Source organism: Triturus cristatus, chromosome 9 (assembly GCF_964204655.1).
Source record: "Triturus cristatus chromosome 9, aTriCri1.1, whole genome shotgun sequence".
Classification (NCBI taxonomy): Eukaryota; Metazoa; Chordata; class Amphibia; order Caudata; family Salamandridae; genus Triturus; species Triturus cristatus.
This window is the reverse complement of record NC_140592.1, coordinates 226,159,466-226,185,065: the sequence shown is the minus strand read 5'-3', so window position 1 is coordinate 226,185,065 and position 25,600 is coordinate 226,159,466. Positions and strand designations below refer to the sequence as shown.

Genomic DNA, 25,600 nt, shown 5'->3' with positions numbered 1-25,600 from the left:
ATATATTATTCCATGCAGGGTGGCACTGTGGGCAATAGAAGGAGTAACCTTTCTATTTCTAATGAAGAAGGATGCTCCACAGAACTTAGAAGCATCCAGATCTAGAAAGATTAAAAGTAAAACTAAGATATTTTTTGTTTTCTCTTATGCTGCATTTTTACTCTATAGTGTTTTTTTATCAAGAGCAGTCAAAGGCAGGTTACTAGATTAGCAGTCTTTCTAGATCAGCATTAATTTAAGAAAGTCATTTAGTGACGAGTCCTGATGCTCTTTTTCATTAGGATAGTGTCTTCTTCTGAACGTTTATTGAAGAAGATTATTGATTAAGCACTATTGATTGAAGATGGATTACAAAAGATCCAAAAGGAAAAAAGATAGTCAGGAAGGTATTTCTAGAGTTAGATAATCTGATTAGTATGAGAATGCGGTTGATCCATTGTCTCAGTAAGAACTGATGCAAGTTGGAGCAGTAAGAGGTCCGTTGGCTGAGCATCAGAAAGAGTATCAGATTTGGAGAAACTCTGGAAGATCCACTCCTGAGTGTGTGTGTATGGCTTTCTGAGTATCCACTATGGCTAATGAAGAATTTGCTTCTCTTACCATTGTTATGAGACTAGAAGAAGGGAAGGAAAGTAATACGTTTTAATTGATGGATAGTGTGCTACTGAGTATTACACGTGTGTTGCAAACATGGTGTCGGAGGCTGGAGAAAAGCTGGACCAGGCTCAGGTTAAGAAGGTAGTACAGGCTTTGCTAGCTTACACAAAAAAGAAGGGCGATGGTTATTCCTTGTTGCTAAATGAACATGACAACATCCTTTTGATGGTGACTGTATGGAAAATTCCAGAACAGGATCAATGCATCAAAATTCCTCTTCCTCGTGGAATTCGACCAGAGACATCAGATGTTTGCCTTTTCACGAGGGATGAGCCTAACATGACTGCAGAGCAGACTGAAGCATTCTATAAAAAGCTCCTAAATCAACAAGGCATCAAACAGATTACACAGATCATACCATACAAGACCTTGAAAAAAGAATATAAACCTTATGAAGCAAAACGAATACAGCGGCTTTTGCCATCTCACATTGGCAAACACTTCTATAAGTCAAAAAAGAGGGCGACGAGCTCACCGGGCCTCTTACTCGGGTGTGTAAATGTATCTCATAGCTGAGCAAAGCACGAGTGTCCACACACCCAACCCAGCACCAGTAAGCGAGTCTTTATGCCACCTCAAGCAGCTCACTTATGTTCAACATGTCACATATTGAGTCGGACGGCGCCTCCCAGCAACACCGAGACTGATACCTTCTTTGGAACTATGAGGATGACCCACGAGCTGAAACTGTAACTATTTGTACTTACCGCGGAGCCCGAGTACCCTTGGCCGATGCCCGGTGGAGCTGTCCTATGCAGCTGTAGAGGAGTCTGGCTCTGGGACACGCCCTCGGCCGTCACCTACCCAGCCGGACATCGGACATTGTTTTTCCCGGTTCTTCTCGGTTTTATCTGTCTCTCTCTTCTACTGCTTTTACTACTTTGTTCCCCCTGGAGTAATTTCCCACTTCAGGTCTACCTGACTCTGTCTGCTCCCCCCCTCTGGTTTACCTTTCCCCCCACTACCTTCCACTCCCCATAAGACGTGTGACTTGGATATGCTGTGCACTGATATCTTATATTATTGTATAAGCTCACATTTTTCTCCTAAGTAAGTACTGGTAACTGCCGCTGTAACTGATGTAACTATGTAACAATGTACTGAAACAATTTCCTATCTCATGTAAAGTGCTCTGATACCTCCGGGTCTAGCCAGCGCTATATAAAACTTTTCAAATAAAAAAATAAAATAAACTAAGTGTGGCATGTAGAATGTTAAACAAGACTGAACCACTAAATTAATATTCATGGGGGTGTGGCCAACCACCAAGCAAGATGGCCACATATTAAGCGTGCTTCGCAACAGCCAGACAAAAACTCTCCCATCATCCGCTATTCTCCGTGCAGCGCTGACGGTCTGGGGATCAGCGTTAGTATTAGGCAGTCTTGGCGACCGATTGACTACAGTTAGAGCCGCCCAAGGCATTGCTGAGATAGAGGGGCTGGGGCCAACCCACAGGCCATGAGGAGGCAGTGGTGCCCTCCTGGGAGGTGCGGAGTACGTGGTGTACCAGACCTGCGGAGTAGAGGGGAAGGACGGACTGAAGCACTGACACTGCCTGCCTGGTGTAGAGGGGAGGAGCACTGGGCCACCGATGATGGGAGTTGAGGAGTGGGCCACATGGGAGTGATTGCCAAGGTGGTCCACTGCCGATAGGGAGAGGATGTCTTTCTCTCCCCCTGGTCTCTTCCCCTCATACCTTCTTCCTCTCTGATCCCCTGCTCTTCCAGCCACAGGGGAGGCACCGTGGCTTCATGGAGGTACACACGGCCGAGAGAGTATCTGCAAAGCTGGCGACTGAGCGGAGGTTCCTGCCGAAGTCAGAGAGGTGAGGTGTCTGGTGGCTCCCGGTGTGTGGGCCTAGGGGAGGAAACCCCATGGGCCTGCTGATTGCCCATGCCCCCTGGGAGGGAGGATTCGACACCGCCTGCCCACACTGACTATACCAACAAATAGAGGAGTGGCCCAGGAGGTTGAAGCAACACATAGATCTCAATCAGTAAAGTGGATGACAGAATAGATCAAACTGGGCCCTGAAGGCCATATAACTCGGGCACGGCTCTCACCACTCACCTCCCACCGCTAAGCCAAGCAGGGTGAAGATCGACTGGCCAGACAGAGTTTTGCCAGGTCTTGTGGCAGGTCATGTGGCCGGCTGGAACGGTCGGATCCTCTTGGAGGTGAGCGGATGCCACAGAGGGGCTGGACGGCATAATGGGTTTCTTGGGGCCCACAGAACTGAGACGAGTTTCTGTGCAGTAGACACTACATTAGGGGAGAGCCCCCAGGAAGCAGCGAGATGCCCTACCTGTCTCCAGATTTGTTAGGGTAATGGTCAGAAATCTTGGGACCAAACCCACGCAATCCAATAAGCACGACAAGTATGCTGTTCTGATGTCCACCCAGGGAGATTCCTCTCATCATGCAGGGAACAATGCTAGCCCCTCCAATCAGATTGACGAACAACCCACTCTACGCAAAACAATGGCAGCAATAAGGGAAGTGAGAGGGACATTTGGAACCCAAGCTAGATACAGTCATGACAGATGTGAACCTTATCAGAGCAGATGTCAGGAAAATTGCGGAAAAGGTGAAGACGACAGAATCTCAATACAACTGTCTCCAGTCCACGACAAAGGGCTTGAGAGCAGGTCCTGGCCCTCAACAAAAATAATGTGATACTTACAGTGAAAGTTGACAATCAGGTCGGCAGGTCTAGGTGCAATAACATCAGGGTGGTGGGGGTCCCGGAAGGAACTGAGGGGCCTAGTGTGGACCTATTCTTAGAAGATCTGATACTCAACACACTCTGCCTGAAAAAACGTTCTAAATTCTTTCCAATAGAGAGAGCACATAGAGCGTTGGGCCCTTGACCAAAACCGGGCGCCCCACCACTCACTATAATTGCCAGAATATTTAACTATAGGGGTTGAGACACAATTCTGCAGGCGGCACCTGACTATGGCAACCTATGTATCGAAAATGCAACAATTAGATTATTCCCAAACACCAACTTGTAAATCCAGAGACAGAGATGGAGTTTTGAAGCAGCTGAATTAAACCAAGCTACAAGTCATCAGAGACGGCAAAATGTGACACTTCAATACTCATGAGAAGGCCTGTGCTTAGGTGAAGGGATGGCATCCTGCTCATTGAAAAGGAACAAGATCTAAAGGAACTTGAGGTCCGGGGCGGAGGCTGCATTCAATCAGAAGGACCACTCCTGTCGACTGTCAATCTTCCTATCAGTTGGTGGAAATGTGAGAATAAGCCTATGGGCCTATGCCTATTGATCTGTAGACTCTGTCTAGACAGGGTTTTTGAGTTAGTGATGCTTGACTAACCTAAGGGTCCCTTGTGGTTTGGTTCTGTAAACTATAAAGTACTGTTGCGGGACAAAACCCCAAAGTCAGGTGCTTACACTAGATTATTGAAACACGATCCTCTGAAGGGGAGGTGCTCATTCAGTCATGTTTATTCATATATGTTTAATATTCGCGTGTGTTTTGCTATGTAACGCACTGGGTGACAGGCACTCTGCAAGTTTGGGGTGGGCTAGTTCTAGCTCACAAGGCAGGGTAGCAGGGAGGTGGATGATTGGAGATTTCTCACGGCATGCTATATTTGTTTGGTTTATTATTCATGTGATTGACGCATTACAGACTTACTCTGGCGGGTGGGCTGGGAAAAACCGGAGATGTTCTGGGGCGTTGGTTGCCAGAACCAGAATAGAGCTGTCCCTGTTAGGGAGCGATTCCATTCATATGTTCCGTGTACTATATTGACACAACACCTTCACAGAGACTTAAATATTTGGTCATGGAAAGTTAACATACTGGATCATAAGATTAAGTGTACCTTGGTCCTTTAGTATTTACGGATATAGGCTCTGGATGTTATACTACTCCAAGAGACACATCTTAAGGGCACATGTTAGAAGGCCCTACATAGGTCTGGATTCACACTGATAGCTCACTCAGGTTTCACAATAGATTCGAGAGGAGTGGATATATTACTCAGAAAATGGTTCCCTTACCAGCTCATCTTACTTGGCATGGCCCACAGGGTAGATTTGTGGCAGGAACATGGGAGGAAGGGTGGGATGATAAATCTCTACTTCCTATATACCCCCCGGCAAAAGCATGCAGGGACTCTGCCGGATGTTGGTGCACTACTCTTAGACCGGCCGGCTGGAACATTAGTGCTGGGGGTAGATGTTAACTAGGTTATGGATGTTGCCCTTGAAAAGGTTAGTGGAGCAGAGTTGGGTGGGGGCAGGGGTGCGCTGCCATCATTTGTAGAAGCATTGGGGCTGGTTAACCTGTGGATCAGCACAATCTCTCTATTAGGCACTATACACACTTCTCTTCTGCACACACCAGTTATACCCATTTGGACTATCTTTTCATGCATAGTCCATCGGCTGGGCTATTTTGAATTGCGACAAGATTTGCCAGGTGTATCTCAGATCATTCACCCGTAGGGGTACACTTACAGGGACGTTCAAAGTTAATTCCATTCTTACTCAGAATTGAGACTTGGTATCTCCAAAATAGGGAAATGAAGAATAAAATTAAAAATAGGACCACCCAATATTTTGAAAAGAATCAGGCATCAGTGGACTCTCCCTGTATACTTTGGGAAGCCTATAAGGCAGTGCTTAGGGACAAGGCCTTCCCCATACGGGGGAGAAGAAAAAGTAACATAAACTTGAATATGAGGACATTGAAAAAGAGACTTAGGTGCTGAAGGTGAAAGCTGCGTTAGAGAGGTCAGAAGGGCTGGCCCACCAGCTGAAGCTAAAGCAAGACTCTCTTCATGCTTTTTCGGAAATAGGGGCAGACAGTATGCTCTGGCGACACAACGTCACCAGTATGATGTTGGCGACAAGGCCAGCATACTCTTGGCTTGGTTGGATTGCAGAGATCAGGAGAGGGCTTGGGCGATAGAGGTTTTGGATGTCGATTGGGTGATGTGGAGGACATAGCTGAGACGTTCACCTCATATTATGAAAAATATATACGCCTCTCAGGAACCTGAATCAAAGGTAGATAGTCCAGTACTCTTACTCAGTACTCTTAATGGACCTGCATACTCTAGCACAGGAAGACAGAGAGGGCCTAGAGCCAGACCTCATGTAGTCTGAGAAGCCAGCGGGTCCAAACGGCTTGCCGGCTAAACTATTTAAGATATGTGTGGCTGGGGTGGCCAAACCAATGTTGGCTATGTTCCAGAAAGCCATAGAAGAGGAGTGCCTACCAAGGGACCAGCACCTTGCCACAATCATTGTTCTCCACAAGACTGGCAAACCACCATCCTTGTGTAATTCATATAGAAGAATATCCCTCCTTAATTTAGAAGTAACAGTACTAGTTAGGGCACTGGTAACTAGGCTGAGAGGGGTAATCATGCCATTAGCGCATCCGGATCAATCGGGATTCATGCCCCATTGCAGTACCCGGCTCAACCTCCTACGCATATATGGGGTGCTTAGCCAAACCGAGCCGCCTTTCTGGCAGAGGGCCGCTGTGTTGGAGCTACATTTTTGTTGTATTGCCTAGGATGGGCTTTGGCCCAAACTTTTGTGGATGGGTTAGGCTGCTATATCTGGGTCCCATGGCATGGGTGAGGTTCAATGGAGTAACATTTCAGGAATTTCCCCTGGGCAGGGGGACAAGGCTGCCCCCTGTCACCAATGATTGTTGTGCTAGCTCTTGAGCGGCTTGCGGCTTGCGGCATGGAGATGTGGGGTGCCCCTAATTAGGGGTCTGCCGATGGTCGGTGAATGGGAGGAGCAAATATCACTTAACGCGGATGATGTTATCCTCTATGTAACCCAACCATATACCTCTGTCAGCCGGCTGCTCCAAATATTTGTGGAATTCAGCGATCACTCGGGATACGAATAAAGTGGTCCAAGTCTGTGGTTTTCTCACTCACCAGGGAACACTCCATCTGCCCTTCGGACTCCAACTCTGCAAGACAGGTTCAAGTACCTGGGCATTCATATTACCCAAGATCCGCAGGATTTCTTCAACTAAAGAGACTGCACGGTGACATAACCCACTGCAGCAACCTGCCTCTTATATTGATGGGGAGGGCATCATTCTACAAGATGATGACCCTTCCACACCTACAGTACATATAGCAAGACAAGCCATTTTGCATCCAGATGAAGATATTTCAAAAGCTAGATAAGAAGGTGGTGCGAATGCTGCTATGGCAGAGATCTGCTCCTCGGCTAGTGTTGTGTAAATTGCAGAGGGGTGTGTATGAGGTAGGATTGGGACTCAAATATAGGACATTGCCATGACTAATGTAAGGCATGATAACAGCTTGAACAACTGTCAATATTGGTTATCAGTGTTGCTATATCAGTATACCAATACGTCTGGGATTGTTCCACAACCATCAATTCTTGCAGTGCCAGGGGAACCACCCATGGATTGGGAAATATGGGAAGCAATTTTTTTAGTTTATGTTGAGGTTTTGAAAGGGGAGGAATGTGAGCCTGATAGAAAACTAGCATTGTCAAAACATTGTTTAGGTGGCATTGGGTTAAAGGATCAATAATGTACCTATATTGATGAATTCAGGCAACATTGATTCATACCAATATGCATCTAAACAGCTACCATTACGGTATGGGAAGAAAACTAATGTGGCTATGGAAGGGTTCATATTTTGTTCCAGGAAACAGAGGTCAGATGGGTCCATAGAATGTTATGTGTTTACACTTAGATCATTAGCTGTGACTTGTGATTTTGAACATATTACGTATGAGCAAGTATTGAATGGTCAAATTCTCATGCGTACCAACAATAAGAAAATTCAGGAAAGACTGTGGACTACATCTGACATGTCTCTAAGTGCTGGGATTGAGATAGCTAAAGCCATTGAACGTTCTGAGAAATTTGTACAACAAATTAGAGGCAATGACAAAACTGATGTGCTCATAGTTGCCAGAGAGAGAGACAGGTTTAAGAAGCCTATTGCTCAGAAAAAATTAGAGTACACAAATGTTTTAGTTCAAAACTAAATAGCAAAACCCTGAGGGGAAGAAGAAGAATGATTTTTGTTTCAGGTGTGGTAGTACTTTCCATTTGGGGAATTCAAAGGCATGTCCAGCTACTGACAAGATATGTTCCAGATGTAACAAAAGGGGGCATTTTGCTAAGGTTTGTAGATCAGCTACCAGAAGAGACAACACGATACAAAGTTGTGAGGAGTAGGATCCTACATGGGATGACTACGAACAAGATTTTAACACTGTTTTAAATATCAGTAGTGACTTGAAGGTCACTAAGTTTCCTGAATGTGATATTGTAGTGGATGGAGTGAGTGTACAAGCCTTAGTAGACCAGTGTTCTTGGCACACCATCTTAGCTCATGAGTTAGTTAAAAGTAAATGGCCCAACAAAAATGTATTTCCACCAGAAGTCACTCCGGAAAGTTATACTGGACATAAGATTGAGTTGGTAGGATATTTTTAGGCCAATATAATGTTTCAGGAATGCAGCATGTTTGGGAAAATGTATGTGACATAAGATGGGTCAATCTCTATTGGGTTGGTCAACCCGCCTGTTTATTCTATAGAAACACCTACTTGTATCACCAACACTATTAATTTGGGTGATGATTCTGAATTTGTGAGTAATATAAAATTCAAGATCCCAGATGTGTTTAGTAACAAACTGGGGGAGTAAGAAGGTTTTAAACATCGCATTAGATTGCATGAAACTGTTGTTCCTTCCTGTCACAGAGTAAGGAATGTAACACTGTCCTTTAGGAGCAAGCTGAAGGATATGTTACAAGACATGTGTGAAAAGAGAATCATTGAACCAGTGGAATCATCTTCTTGGGTTTCTCCGGTGATTATTTCAGTTAAATCAAGTGGGTAATTGCGTCTTTGCATAGACATATGCAGTCTTAAATAAACCAAAAGCACAGTAGAGAATACCATTTCTCTCACAACTCCTGTTAATCACGAAGCCATCTCTGGTCTTGTTATATATTGGTAGGTATAAGTCTCACCTACTTGCTTTATATTGAGTTAAGACATGAACTGAAGGGACTGTGCATCTGCTACATACGAATATAATTGCCGCATGGAAGCTGGACTGCGGATAGGTTTTAGATCTAAAAACTTAGTATCAGGCACTCTCTCTTTTACAATTTCCCTTTTCTTCTTTTTTCTTCTCCATTTCTGTCTCTGTTACGAATGTAATTAGATATATTGGAAACATAAAACATTATATTGAAGAGTTTATCTCTTTTTGTGGCCCTCAAAGGATTATTGGACCTTATGAAATTTATAAAATCTCGAATCTATATGCTTTTAGATAAATTGGAAATATAGTGGTTACCAAAGCAATGTACAAAATTTGATATGAGAAGTGTTTGTCTGTTTGTAGGTTCTCTTGTATTGGTGCTTTACAATCAAAGAACACAGCTTAAGAACATTAAGATCTAATATATCATGTTTGGCTGTTATTTGTTCTTATTGATTTTTAGAAAAACTTAAAAAACAAAAAAAAAATTGTTTCTTCTGTATGAACTTTTGTGATAGTTATTGTCTGATGTCTTTTAATTGTTGTATGTATATTTATACATGTATGTCTATGTATTTTTAACAGCCCTGAAGAAGTCCTCTCTCAGGACGAAACGCGTCGGCTGTGTTGTGTTGCAATGTCCAATGTTATATGAACACGGAATAAAGAGATAAAATCAAGGAACTTCCATCCGTCTATTAATTGGAGTTGGACTGTATAATTGTTCCAATTGATTGTCTTTGCTCTAGTGTGGTGCACCTGTGCTTTTGGTTTATTTAATTAAGTTCTTGTAGGAACAAGCATTGTGACAGTGGGTGCTGTTCGGTGTGCACACACACCCTTAATAAAAAAACATTAAAGGGATATGAATTTGGGAGTGATATTGGGTTAGGTGCTGGTAGTAAGAAGGTTCCACTGTTACCCTCAGAATTATCTTTATATATGCAGTCTTAATAAAGCCATTTGGGTGGATGCTCATCCTCTTCCAAATTTGCATGAAATGGTATCTATGTGGGCTGGGGCACGGAAATGTTCATGTCTTGATTTAGCCAGTGCACACCATCAAGTGGTATTACATGAGGAATCTTAAATTCTAACAACCTTTAATACCCCAGAGGGACTATTTAGATTTTGCAGGATGCCTTTTGGCTTAGCACGTGCTGCCTCTGTGTTCCAGAGATCACTGAATGGATGGACTCAGTAGTGCTGTGGGCTTCCAAGATGATATTTTGGTTTTTGGCAAGGATGAGAGAGAGCATGATCGAAATCTGAAGAAGGTTTGTGTACTTTGGTAACCAAAGGTTTGATTCAGATAAGTGCAAATTCAGGAAATGGGGGTTGGAATATTTGGGGCATTGCATAAGTGGTGATGGATTTAAGCCCAAGAAGTTTCATATTGACAATATCAGTAAAGCACCAATTCCCAAATACAAGGAGCAGTTAGTTGCCTTCCTGGGTCTGGTCGAATTTTATGCAAAATGAATTCCCAATTATGCAGCTGTGATAGACGCTTTCAGGTGTCATTTGAAGAAGAACACAAAATTTAATTGGACTGACAACATGTCTACTTCTTTTGCTGCTGTAAAAAAGTAATTGTGAACGCACGTGTCTCAAACCTTTTGTGGTGGGGAAGCACTGCAATGTCATGGTGAATGTCAGCAGTTGTATTTTGGGTGCTGCTTCGATTCAAGAGTATGGCAAAGAATGGATTGTGGCCTCTGCTTTGAGAACTTTGCAGGGAACAGAGAAACACTACTCTGTAATTGAGAGAGAATTATTGGCATGTGTATAGGGTGCTGAACATCAATAAAGTACATGAGAGGGTCCCTGAGAGTATAATTTAAGGGGGGGAGAACTAGGGAAAATACAGCAATCAACAACAGAAAACAACTTCCCCCTACTTAACCTTTTGAAATTCGATAGTGTATCCGAAATAACATGTCCCACAGATTTGAAGTTTTGTTTGTTTTATTATCAAAATATATTTTTCATTATATAAAAGTCATTTTTTTCTTTTTTTTCTCCTCAATTTTGCAAGTACATTGTCAAATATTGTGTAAAAAACAGTTGTAAATATTGTACATAAGTTACAATGAAGCCCCAAAGCAAACTTATTAAGAAACCATAGTTAGTGTGTACATATCTTCAGCAATGACAAACAAGAAAACAACCAAATAGTGTGAAAACAGAACATACATACATGAACATACACACAATTTTAACACACAGCGTGCAAAAAACAAAAGGAAAAGCGCTGACGCGCGTTTCAGAAGTACCCTGTTCTTTAAGCCATCCTTCATCAGGGCGCTGAATTCATAGATTGTTCAGTGGTGAAAAAAAAAAGAAATTGGAGCTCATGTATCAAAAAGACCATTGAATGTAGTACCCCGGGCTCTGTACACAATAATCTGTGGGAACAAGCAATAAATGATAAATCTATACAGAATGTAATTACATTTTCATAATAGTTAAAAAGATGGAGCAAGATAACCAGGCCATGAATTCCATAACCCGAAATAGTGCATTATAGAAAGAACCACCCTCACCAACCTTGTAGGATTCATCAAGTTCTAAAAGAAATAACCAAGTGACAAGTGAAATATCCATAAACGAGAATTGAACACATAAATGAAAAAAGTGAATAAAGATGAGTAGAAGAAAGAAAAATTATTTAAAACAAAAAGAAAGACTAACATACTTATCGAGGACGTTCTAATTCCAAAAAAGGTAGACCTCGATTCTGTAAGGGTAAATAACAAGGTGAAGACCTCTATTGTCTTGGATAGACTCAGAGAAATAAAGAGGTAATGACATGGAATACCATGCATACTTTCACGGTAGAATCCCCAAGAGTCCCCTGGAATGACCCAGTGATGTAGCCTTACGGCGGTTGACACTATATACACTGGAAGATAAAGGACAGTGAAAGCCATGGCTGAGTATCCCTTCTTCAATATACTACCAAGAATATGACTACGGTAATCCTCAGTCATACCTACATAGTCGCTCGTGAAGATGGCCCCAGTATACATCTAATGGGGTATGGGCTGAGGTAATATTGAAAATAGCCATCAGTGTAGGTAAAAAACTGAGGGAAGATGGAAGAAATATATTTAAGTATATCATCCCCAATAGCGGAATTAGAAGCCCTAACACTGTGTTAAGTACAGTCTGATTTACAAGTTAAAGACCGACAGGCCGTATAAATCTCAAGCTGTCCTATTCGGAAAGACTCCGGTCACCGTGAGTACGATTATTAGTGATTAGTAGGCATCGATCGGTACTGGGGAAGAAGAAAGAAATATATGTAAGTAATTCGCCCCAAAAGAGGGAATTGTGAGTCCCAAGATTGTGATAAATACAGTCTAACTTACAAGTTAAAACACGGCAAAGATCACAGTGTGTCTTGTTCCTGCAGACTTAGGTCGCCATGTATACAAGGGATCAGAATTCTGGCTTATATAACAACGCTGCAAGAAAAACACGGGATGGGTTGGTTGATCATAAAATGGGATCACCAAGTGTCTTCCCAGTAAAATAAGTATTCTACATGCTGGACAAAGGACCCTCCCTTCTAAAACAGCAACTCCAAGACAAGGACTACTCACTGGATCAGGACAAAATTACACCAAAGATCAAGGAAATGCCATGTCGGTCGGCCGTCCTCTGTCGGGCGAGCATAAGAGGAATGTAGAGTGGGCCTTCATATCCAGCCGCCCGAGATTAAATGACTTACAAATGAGGAACACCTCCCTCAAGAAAACATAGAACGTCACACCAAATGGTGCGGTGCCGGAATAGGGGCCATATTGGTGTTGCTCATACCTGGGATGGGGAGGAGCTGAATACGTACCACATACGAATGGGTGCGTAACTCCTGAGTCTGTGCTGGGGCCATCTTAGTGTGGAATAAGGATGAACTGGCTTAAAGGAATATAGAGGAGATTACCGGAAATGTCTTAATGGATGTATGACGTTACAACGCATACTTTTACAACGCATGCACTTACAACACAATTTTTACAACGCAACATCCACTACAACGCATTCCATTACATCGCATGACACTACAACGCATTTTTAAAAACTACTTTTACAACGCATTCCATTACATCGCATACTACCTTTACAACGCATACAATTACAACGCATAATATTACATTGCATTTAAGGTAAGTATTGGATAGTATAGGGGTAAAAATTACTATTCTAACTCCAGGGGGTGCAACAGTAGGGTAAGTGTTGGATAGTATAGGGGTAAACATTACTATTCTAACTCCAGGGGGTGCAACAGTAGGGTAAGTGTTGGATAGTATAGGGGTAAAAATTACTATTCTTACTCCAGGGGGTGCAACAGTAGGGTAAGTGTTGGATAGTATAGGGGTAAAAATTACTATTCTAACTCCAGGGGGTGCAACAGTAGGGTAAGTGTTGGATAGTATAGGGGTAAAAATTACTATTCTAACTCCAGGGGGTGCAACAGTAGGGTAAGTGTTGGATAGTATAGGGGTAAAAATTACTATTCTAACTCCAGGGGGTGCAAAAGTAGGGTAAGTGTTGGATAGCATAGGGGTAAAAATTACTATTCTAACTCCAGGGGGTGCAACAGTAGGGTAAGTGTTGGATAGTATAGGGGTAACAATTACTATTCTAACTCCAGGGGGTGCAACAGTAGGGTAAGTGTTGGATAGTATAGGGGTAAAAATTACTATTCTAACTCCAGGGGGTGCAACAGTAGGGTAAGTGTTGGCTAGTGTAGTGTAATATTATGCGTTGTAATGGTATGCGTTGTAAAGGTAGTATGCGATGTAATGGAATGCGTTGTAAAGGTAGTTTTAAAAAATGCGTTGTAGTGTCATGCGATGTAATGGAATGCGTTGTAGTGGATGTTGCATTGTAAAAATTGCGTTGTAAGTGTAGTGTGTTGTAAAAGTCGCGTTGTAAAGGTTGTTCCCCGTCTTAATCCACCAGTAAAATGATAATGAAGCTTAAAGTCTGTGTAAAGATATTTAAGCAAGAGTCAGTATTTAATATAATACAAAACAAAATATTATAAGAAACTATAAACGAATTAACATTTTGAAACTGATTCCAGGGGCAAACAAGATATCAGGCATGCAGCGTATATCAACCTAAGCCAAGAAGGGCGCCTTATTGAAATAAGGAAAGAATATTAAACATTCCATACAGATCTATATACGGAAACAGGTCATGTTGTTTTCTGTAGGATAAAAAGGAGTCAATTCCAAATACCAAACTTGAGAAACATAATTGGGAAAAAAGAAAAGATAAGAGAGCAGCCAGTTCCTTCTAAGTATAAATGATGGAGGAACCTGACACCGATACCAGAAAGATTGTGGCTGAGCTATATATCCCCAAAGGCTGTCCGAGAGACAACTCCCTGTGATTCATTCATTAAACTAAACAGTAATGGGGGAATGGCACTCCCCAGCCCTAATGTAGGGTTCAAAGCAAGATCTCATATTCTTCCTATCACATAGGTTAAGTCCTCAGCGGAATCCAATAGGCCTCCTAGGAAGAGTTCTAAAGGGTCATAAAGAATCTTTTGTAGCTGTTCATGGGATAGAGTTCACACTATGGCATTCTCCCAGGGGAGGGATTCATTGACACCTGTAATAGTCATCTGTAGGTTATAATTCCAGTATACCTCCCTCTTACGTCTAAGGGCATCAATATTGCCATCCTTGGGGTGGTGACTTCGTTCTAGTATGGTCCATTTTAGATCCTTAACTGTGTGTTGTTGTTCCAGCCAATGTGCGACCAATGGAGCGCCTATCTGTCTATTGTGGATGACAGATTTATGCTCACTAAATCTCACTCTCAATTCCCTGCTTGTTTCAGCGACATAGCCCTTTTTGCAGGGACACAAGATGAGATATACCACGTTGGCAGCTCTAAAGTTGGTCATTTCCTTTAACAGGATTCTTTTTCTTACCCCATTCAAGCACATACGAGACACTGGCAAATTCGCATGCATGGCAATTGCCACATTTATGCGTGCCAAGTATGGGGTTCGCCCCTGTGATGGATCGCTGGATAGCTTCTCTACTATCAGGTAGCACCGATTTCACCAATTAATTCCTTAGGTTTTTATTCCGTCGGAATGCAAAGATGGGTTTGGGTAAAACGTTGGTACGATTACCTGAGTTCAGGACATGCCATGCCGAATTGATAACCTGGCATAATTTGTTGTTAAAGTTGAAGCGTCTGGTGATACATACCAACTTGTTGTCATTCTTGTGGCTTTTGTTTTGGAAGAATGCCTCCCTGTTATAATATTTAGCCCTCTTATAGGACTCCTTCATAAGTCGATGAGGATATCCTCTGTTGAGGAATTTGATCTTCAATTGTTCCGCATGAAAATCATAGTTTTGAATAGTTGTGCAATTTCTGCAGAGACGCAGAAAATGGCTGAAGGGCATAGTGTCTTTCTGACAGCGAGGGTGGTAACTCTCATAATGGAGGAGGGTGTTACGTGCCGTAGGCTCAGTATATAGTGAGATCTCGATGACTCGGTCAACCACTTGATTCCAGACATCTAAAAATTAAATCTTGTCTTTGCTCATATTGGGGCTAAACTTGAAATGGGGGTCGCACAAATTAATCCATAGGATAAGTTCTGTCAATTGTTCTTCTGGACCACTCCATATGAAAAAAATGTCATCGATGAATCAATGCCAATGTAGAATGTTCTCGAAGAAGGGTGCAATCTCGTTGAAGATAAATTTATCCTCAAATGCACCCATATAAATATTGGCCACATCAGGTGCGCAAGCCACGCCCATACTTACGCCCTGGGTCTGTTTGTATATGGATTTGTCGAATTTGTTATTTAGGATACACTACTGAATTTCAAAAGGTTAAGTAGGGGGAAGTTGTTTTCTGTTGTTATTCTGTTGTTGATTGGGGTGCTGAATATTTCAGACCATTTTTTATGGGTCACAAAGTTCAGCATTAAAACTGACCATAAACCTTTGGTGCACATGTTAGCACCAGGAGGTGGATGCACTATGTCTTCCAGATTGGCCAGGCTATCTTCTAGGTTTGAGAGTTTTCAGTACAATTTAAAATATGTCCCGGGTAAAACCAATGTGCCTGCTGACTGTATGTCCAGGTTACCTCTGCCTATTAAAGAGTCTGATGAGGTTGACATTGATGAGTGTGAAGTGGCTTATACATGCAGGATGTCAATTTACTTGGTACTGATTGCCCTATCGTTCAAGAGGAGATGTGGCACAAGGAGATGGATTGTGACCAAGAGCTCATTTGTGTGAAGAATTTTATTCTGAGAGGTTGGCGAGAAGAAATGAAACTCTCCGGGGGTTTGATGAGTTATTTCAAGGTGCATGAGGAACTGGCAGTTGAAAATGGCATTGTTTTGAGGGGAGACACATTTTTTCCTCCTTTTGGTTTGAGGAAATCATTTGTTGATATTGCTCATGAAAGTCATTTTTGTATTTCAACTACTAGAAGACACCTTAAAGTTAATTTTTGGTGGCCTGGCATTGATGCTTTGTGGAACATCAAGTAAGGCTACATGAACTTTGTGCAAATAGGCCCTCACCACTGATCCTCAACCAGTTGCATTACCAGCTTCATTTTCATGATATCATTGGTCCATTTTCTGTATTGCCAAGTCAGGAGCCCTTTGGTATCGTTTTAATTGATTTATTTTCTAAATGGCCTGAGATCAAAATAGTCAAAGAGGTTACATCATAAGTCATTATACAATTTTTTGGACGAAATGTTCTGTAGAGAGGGAATTCCCCAAGAACTAGTTACTGATAATGGTCCTCAATTTGTGAGCAAACAAATGGAGAATTATCTGGATAAGTGTGGCATTTTTTTTACAAAGAATTGCAGTGTTCCATCCAGAAGCTAATGGACAAATTGAGAGATTCAATTGTGTGGTCACAGAAGCTAACTGTTTGTCATTGGGGGCCTAAGTTGGAAGAATGTATTGCAGTCCATGTTACTAGCTAACAGGACATCTCCTAAAGCTGTTATGTCTGTATGTCCTGATGAATTGCCTAGGGGTTGTAAAACTAGTACCAAGTTAGTACCGTGGTAGTTGAAAGACAAGAAAATGACACAAGGTGATGTTGCTGAGCTAGATTTTAAGAGATTCGCACTAAAATGGAAGTTTACAAAGCCAAAATGAAAGAAGATTTGCAGAGATGAAAGGAGTAGGGAAGCAAATTGTGCAAGTAGGAGAAATTGTGCGACTAAAGAAAGGTACTTTGGTGCTCAAGGGGTGTTCCAATTGGTCTGATCCTGTGCAAGATTTTGAGGTTTTTTAACAATGCTGTGCTGTTGGACGGTAGAGGAGTATGGAATCTCAGCAGAGTGTCATTATTAAAGGGTAGAGGGTGGTCTAATGGCAATCATGCCACAAATGTTTTTCTAGATGTACATGAAGATTCTTTCTCCAGGGATTTATGTGACAAGGATTTATTGAGTAGCAAAGGAGTGGAAGTGGGCAGTGATCTCTCCAGAGGGTTAAGAGCAAGTAGTTAGAAGGAAAAAACAAGTGGCTAGACAGAAAAACAAGTAGTTAGAAGAGAAAAAAATAGTAGTTAGAAGGAAAAATCGTTGATTTAGGCGGAGAAATCGAGTGTTTGAGCGGGAGCAAGCGACAAAATACAGGGTTCAGTGAGTTGAAGAAAAATAGTGTCAGAGTGGGAGGAAACAGAAAAAATACAGGGTTCAGTCCTGCGGAGCTCAGATCATGAGCTGGCAGCAGCAGCAGGAGATCTGGCGCGGGGACCATGGGGACTGAAAGTGTGGTGATCTAATTAAGCATGGCACCGAAAAGAAAATGTAAGACTAAAAAGTTGTTTATAATTGTCAGCTACTGAATGTATTTTATACCAACTTCAATTGTGTTCTTATATGTGAATAACAATGTTACAGCGATGCATTAACAAGTTGGTATGTTCCATTATTTTGTAGGATTTCGTTAAATTGCCTTATTCTTTTTTGTTTGTAAAATGTTAGAACATTTGTAATGGCTCATGCTAAGGTACATTCATCTAAATGATGTATTTATATATTCACCATTTTTATATACTATGCTAGCACCCAGTGCCATTTAGCATCTTTACGCCCAACTGTGAGCCACTGGAGTTGAAAGTAACTGTAACAAAGTCAACTGTATTGACATAAACAAAATTGCATTTTCTCCTCCCATTATCATTAAGGTGAATATATTAAAATACTTGACACCTGAACGGCAGATTAAATATTTTTGTACTGCAATTTATTGCAGCTGATAAAGTGACCCAGTTATTCCCATCAGCCTTAGGGTGGTGTCCCTCCAAACATTTTGCCTTCCTCCTCTTGTTCTTGCTGATTTTGTTTTTGTTGGCCTGCACACTTTACCACTGCTAACCAGTGCTAATGTGCATGTGCTCATGCTTTAAAAAAATAATAATATTGTCTTATCCCCAATTGGCATATTTAATTTACTTGTAAGTCCCTAGTAAAGTGGCACTACATGTAACCAGGGCCTATAAATTATTGATGCTAGTCGGCATGCAACACTGATTAACCCACACACCTTGCAGCTTGTATGTGTGCAGTTTTAAACTGCTATTTCACCTGGCCAAATAAACCTTTTGCCAGGTCCAAACCTTCCTTTTTAATACATATCAGTCACTCTTATGGTAGGCCCTGGACAGCTCAGAGGGCAGGGTGAGGTTTTTAAACATTGGATATGTATTGTTAGATTTTACATATCCTGGGAGTGAAAACTCTTTTATTCATTTTCACTACTGCAAGGTCTAGCTCTCCTATAGGCTAACATTAGAGTTACCATATTACATTTATTAAGTGATTATAATTTCCAAATAGGAGCAGGTAAGCAGCTCACGTTTGGTGCCTTTGGAATTGTAATGAAAAATCCTCTCTCATGGTTAAGTAGGATTTTGCATTACAATTTTGAAAATGCCACTTTTAGAAAGCTGGCAATTCCTGCCGTAGCCATTTTACAGGTTTAAACATGAACAAAGCAGCCTGTTCGGGCAAGGTCAAGATAGACCTGGGGACGGTCAACCATGAGAATTGTTGCAGCGCATGTCTCTTTACATTGGTGGTTAGCGGAGGGAGGGTGAATGGCAGTATGACTGCATTGAAGCCATCTACGGTCCCCCCTTGCCAATAGCCCCAATATCAAGGCCTGTTTGATCAACTGAAGATCCTTACCCAAACACGCAGAGGGTATTTGGTTCTCCCTGGAGTCAAACTCCTGGGATCTTATATTTCTTACAGGAACCTGGGTGAGGGAGGGTTCTAACTCAGACCTGATGCTGGTGATACCTGACAGCTTTCGTATTACTTGTGCCAATTGGGGTGGCAACAAGATAGGAGGGGGTGCGGCTGTTATCATAAGGGCCGGCTGGGAGATCTCCACCAGGAGCCTAGAGCACATTGGGAACATTAAGGCTCTGACCTTTAGTGTCAGAATCTTACCCTCCTCCTCGGTGGCTGGGATGTTGGTATATAGACCTCCTGACAGCCCATCCTGCCACCTGTTAGAGAAATACAACATTGTTTCTCATCTCTCTCTGAAGCACACCAACTTTACTGTGGCGACTTCAACATCCATATGGATGATGATAAATGTTCCCAGGCATCTCAGCTGATAGAAACTCAAGAGGGTTTAAATCTTACATAATGAATGACCACCCCTACCCACATGGCGGGCCATATGCTTGACCTTATCTTCTCCAACAATCCTAATCTTAAAGTGGAGACGCTGATGCCCCTGACCTGGACAGACCATTTTTTAGTATCGTTCAGCTTCTGTGTTGAATCCAAACTGTCTAACACCAGGTCGAACTCTGACAGGATTAGAAACTGGAGGAAGGTCACGTTAGAATCTATGGGACCAGCACTCCAAGTTGCTCTCCCCCAGCTGAGGGGTGACCCAGGCAGTGATGTATACAGCTTCAATCACTGCGTTACCCCCACCTTAGACAGAGTGGTCCCACTTAGGCCAGTGACGTCTTCAAGGAGGAAACCCTCAGCCCCATGGTTCTACAAGGAATTACAAGTGGAGAAAAGTCTCTGCAAGAAACTCAAATCCTGTGGCTAAATGGTCCTACAGAGAGAGACATTGAAAATATTTCATAGGCTTAAGCATAGCACTATGAGGGATTATCTCTTAAACCAAATCAAACAATCTGACAACTCGGTCAAAGAAATGTTTAAAATTGCCAACTGCTCTAGATAGCACAGTAACGCCATCTCCTACCCTCTGTGCTGACCTGTCAGACTGTTTTGAAGAAAAGATTCAAATGATCTACTCTGCCGTTTCTTGTTCTACGTCCTCCCATGTGCAAAGACTGACCCCAGATCCTTCCCGGCACCTGGTCTGATTTTTGCCCACTGTCACCCGAGTTATCTCTCAGGGAGTTGTACAAATGTAAGTCTGGATCTCGGGAGATCCTTGCCCGACTCGGTTCTTCTAACTACTGGCCCCTTGTCTCAATTCACCTCTGAACCAGATGTGAAACTCCTCCCTGACAACTGGATTTTACCCATCTGCCTGGAAAAAAGCTTTCTTGCTGCCTATACTTCAGAAACCAGATGCGAATCCAGCAAAACACAAGAATTTTAGGTCCATTTACCTACTGCCACCTCGAGCGAAAAGTCTTGAGAAAGAAGTCCAGAAACAACTGGCTGAAATCTTTGAATCAAACAATTGCTTTTATGATTCACAATCGGGTTTTAGAACAGGGTGCAGCATGGAGACAGCACTTCTGGAAGTCTCTGAAACCATTTGTGAATCTGTGGACCAGGGCACCTTAGCAATGTTGCTGTTGCTTGATTTGTCCTCAAGTTTCGAAACTGTGCCCCCTCATTTTTTTGGCGAGGCTGAGAATGATGGGAGTGAGGGGAACCGCTCTGTCCTGGCTCCAGTCGTTCATGGAGAACCGCTCACAACAAGTATTGCTACGCCCTTACGTCTCCTCCCAGAAACCCCTTGTTTGTGGGGTACCCTAGGGTTCAGCGCTGAGCCCTTTGCTATTTAATGTATACCTGGCCCCTCTTGCGACCCTGGTTGAGACATAGGGTGTGAGAGTGGCCTCCTACACTGATGTCACTCAGCTGGTGTTCTCTTTCAAAGAACACTCGGAGGCTGCCTTTCCTTACTTTAAGCAATGCCTGAAAAACATCTCAGCCTGGATGCCTGAGAATTGCTTAAAACTTAATGCCGAGAAAACAGAGGTCTTATTCTTCAGCCAGGCGGCACCTCACCTTCTAATGTATGATGGCCCTCAGAGCTGAACCCACCGCCTAACCTGGTGGACTTGGCCAGAAATCTGGGGTTTAACTTTGACTACGACCTCTGTTTCAAGACCCAGGTGTGTCATGTCTCCTCTATATGCTTCTGGAAGTTAAGAGCTTTGAGAAAAATTATGGGTCATGCATTGGTGACTTCCCAGCTGAACTACTAGAACAGTCTCTATCTAGGGGTGCCAGCTTATCTCTTCAGCAGGCTGCAAATAATTGAAAACGCCACAGCCAGATTAATTAGGAATGTGCCGCTTTGCCGTCACATCTCCCAGCATTTGTGGCACCTTCATTGGTTGCCTGTCAATAGGAGGATCAAGTTTAAGGTGCTTACTCTGGCCTATAGAGCCACCAGAGATCAGGGTCCATGCCATCCGAGGCAGAGACTGCAAAGATACCATCAAGACTGGGTCCTGAGATCAAACCATCTGCGACTTCCCAGGGTTCTTTGCTTCCTCAAGGCCAGGATAGACGGCAGAGCATTCGCGGTGAGAACTGCGAAACTCTGAAATGCTATGCTCCTTCATCTCCGTATGATGGAGTTAAAACAGGCCTATAGGAGGGCACTAAAAACCTGGGGGCAGATTTATGAGCCCCTTGCGCCACTTTTGCATCACTTTTCCCATGTTAAAAGTGACGCAAAAGTGGCGCAAGGGGCTCATAAATCTGCCCCCTGGCTTTTTAACCTTCCTTAGATCCACCCTCCTATGTCCCTCACTGTGAATCTGCAATCTAGCGCTGGGACACCTCTGTTTGAGGTAGCCATGCGCTTTACAAACTCAATTTTCTTTCTTTCTTTCTTTGTGCCTCTGGGTCACATGATTGGATGTAGCTGACAACTGGGCTTTGTATATTCCTCCTAGACAGTCATACACAATCGAGGGCTTAGGTGTGCCTGGATGGGCCATCACTGGCAGGATGGGAGGGCAGAGATGGGCACAGCCCTACCTACACCTGAATAGGCTGAGTTCTGCCTCCACCCAAAGGTCTACCTACCCCCTGTAGTTAACCAGGAACCAGGGCAGGGAAAGCAGGAATCCTGGGCTCTTCAAAGAGAATTCTAGAAGAAGGGATCCAGGTATAAATGTTGGACTTCAGACACCACCTTTTCAGTGCACTCTGGACCTGTGGATACTCAGCCAGGAAGAAGCAATACCGTTCTGCAGAAAGCACTGCTACCCTGCTGACCTTCTGCCCTGCTAGACTGCTACCCTGCTGGACTACTGCCTTGCTGGACTGCTGCCTTGCTGTGATGACCTGCTGCCTTCTTGCTTGGGTGAGAAGGACTGGACCTGCTTCTGTTGAACCCAGAACCTCAAACTGACTTCAAGGGCTAGTTGACTGGTTTCCTAACTAGACCCTCAGGGACAGAAGGCTCCATCAACTCTGAATGCAGCACCTGGAATCTGCCATCTGTGAGTCCTACCCTGCCAAGTGGTGCCATCCCAGTCCTGGATCCATCAAAGTGGGCCTGAAAGTGCTCTGCCAGCTCATCTGTGGATCCAGCAGAACCAACGCATTTCCTCGCCTCAGTGGCGCAACCATAAGCAGAACCAATACATTGCCCCTGCTGCTAGGGTTCTCCTGACACAAGGGTTCTGCATCAACCTCGCAGGCAACAACAGTACCGCCTCCTGTGCGAAGTTTTACCAGTGCAGACACTTGCATCACAAATTCCTCGTCTACGACAGCCTCAACGACGATGCAGATTCTCTCATCGCAACCTCGCAGCTTCTTGGAACTGACAGATTGCCTCAACTGTGCAATGCAACCTCAACACCAGACTTCATATCACAAGCACTTGTTGATGGGATTCTTGACGACAAAGTAGGACCTTGCATTGCAGCTCTACAGCACCTTGTAACCGACTAATCGCCTCGGCTGCCTGACACATCCTCGGCGCTGGACCTCTCAACGTTCCGCAACTAGGATCTAAGGTACTCTTGTACAGCGAGCCTAACTGGGTTCATGAAGTCAGCACATGCTCCATCACGGTCGGTCTAAACTTGTGACTTTGTCCCAGTCCGGCACAAACAGATGTCCACAGTTGATGCTTTTTGGCACAATTTTCACTGAAATAATTAAGCCGGCATATCTCCAATTCTGCTGATTGGATTCCTGTTGTTTTGGCTTCTTTTTTGTTTATCAACTAATAATAATGTTTTCTAAATATGTTGTGGGACCTTTCTGTGGTGTGCTTTTAATGCGCTACTTTACATATTGCGTCTAAGTTAAACCTGACTGCTCTGTGCCAAGCTACAAGGGGGTTGAGCACAGGCTAATTTGGGGTTGATTGGGGCTGCACCTTGACAAGGATTGTGGTTTTTGCTTGAGTATTTTTTTACCCCCCCCTCGACTAGCAACCCAATTTCTTACAGACCCCACCATCATTTAGCTATTATAATCTGATTGATTACAATAACTAACATAAACCCAAATAATAGTTGCATATGAAGTAGATGGGAAAGCACCATGATAAACATTAAGGAATAGAGGTGGAGTTAGGGCGGAGTAAGAGGAAATGGACTAGAGATTCTTCAGATCATTTGGGAAATGGAGTGGAGAGATGTGCATATAGCTGCTTTAAATGCTGAGTGGGAGAGAGTTTGTGGCTAAATGTGCAGCCATTGAAAGTAGCATTTCTGAGTGCAACACGTTCTGAACCTGGTGGCTCTTTCCTTGGAAATTTCTGATTTAGTACGTTTCTTTGGCCTTGAGAGGTAGGTAGTAGAAGATCAAGCACAAACGGCTGTTCAGATTAATTATGTCATAGGCTCAGTGACAGAGCTCCCAGTTGATTCTTGCACTCAGTTGTAGCCTGTGGCGCTCACTGAAAATGGGGGGTTATTCAGTGGAATGCTTTTGATGGGGTAATCAGTCTTGCTGAGCAGTGAAATGAGACTTGAAATATGCTGGGTCTCTTTTTTCCTTACAAATTAGTGAGCACTAGAACACAGGAGCATCTGTAACTGACAGTGTGTAGGAACCTAGACTCAAGGAGTTCAAAGTCTCTGCTTCTGGAAATAGAAAAATATTTAAGGAGAAAATCGACATTTATCCATAAATGTTGACAGACATTCCACCAAAGCACTAAACTGTACTGAAATAAATCAAGTTAGAATTATGTAAACTTCCGGAAGAACACCATAATATACAATTTAACACAGCGAAATCATGAAAAAGAGAGGCCATAAAAAGGAAGCAGGCTACTGATGCAACAATTATCTGAGCAAAGTTCTCATGTGCATCTCTTTCCTTCACACATATATTCATGTGAGATAGTGCTGTCCTCTGATATAGAGGCTTCCCTTAACCAAAGCAAAATTAACAGAATATGCTTGGGAGGGCATTGCACTTTATGTAGGTTAGCAGCTTGAAGATGTAGCTGGTATGGATTTGGAGGAATTCACAATAACCTACTCCCGGAGTAAGGTTTTGGGAGGTTTTTCACAATAAATCCACAAGCCAGATAAAGTTTACTAACACATATCTATTTATCGTGATGCAAGTATGCAGTGGCAATATATTCTTTTACAAGTACATGTAAAAATAAATGCTGTTGCATCTATTTAACTACATCCTCATACACAGTCACTATACAAAAATAATGACTACCATTTCAAAAGGTGATACATCAAATGGAGACATTTACCAAAATCGGCCATCAACCAGGCTTATGAAAGTTGCTCACTGGCAATACATTTATCATCTAGACACTTTCGCACTGGCAGTGAAAAGCAGAAATACAAAGTAATAACCTGAGGATATATCGGAGTTCTTGGAAATTTAGGGCATCCATCCATCATATTTTGAGTAGGGATGGGCAGACCTTGCTGAGTTTGACTTCAAGGAATTCCGCAGAGTTACCTAAAAACTCAGCAAGATTATGTGGAGTTCCGCGAGCCGTAGAATTCCGGTTTGGCATGCTACTCAGCTGATTTATAGCACTGCGAGCTTGTCCTGCACTGTACAAATCAGTGTGAACTGCACCATGCGCTGAGACAGAGGGTGCTGCTTCTTTCTGCTGTTTGAGTAGATTTTCTACTTGAGTGGCAGCGTTCACAATGTGAGCTGCAACTTTCTTGATGCGTGCATTGAGAAATCTCACCATGAGGCAGTGCAGCGCTCATTTTATCTTGCTGGTGCTCGCCAACTTAATGTTGGAGAGCCTCTCACAAGAAGAGCTCCAAGCCGAACGCAGTGTGACCAAACCTCTGAAAACTCCACCAGCAGAGCAGAGTTTACCACCCACCCCTAATTTTGAGATGAAGCTTGACCAAGTGGTCGTCTCTGTACCTTGAAAAGAATTACCGTCAATACAGTTTCCATTAAGGTACAAAAAGTTTGGTTGATGCAGTACATGATACTTATAACCTTTTTTGTTTTTCAGAAACATACAACCAAAGCTGGAGTTTATTCTGTGGGATTATTGTTGTTGATTTTTTCTGTACCGCACTTCCAGGCTTTTCATATCGGTGACAGGCAGAAGAAAAATCCAAAACACCATGGGAGTTTTTGGTTGACACATCTAATGGAGCTTCAGCTGACAGAAATCTTACACTCTGGTCATATCT

The 25,600-nt window shown here is 42.9% G+C and overlaps 1 pseudogene; it reads left to right on the top strand.

Annotated features, from left to right (window-relative positions):
- The first annotated feature begins 690 nt into the window (after nucleotides 1–690).
- On the top strand, nucleotides 691–22,898 carry LOC146797649 (ribosomal L1 domain-containing protein 1 pseudogene; annotated as a pseudogene).
- Nucleotides 22,899–25,600: the final 2,702 nt, after the last annotated feature.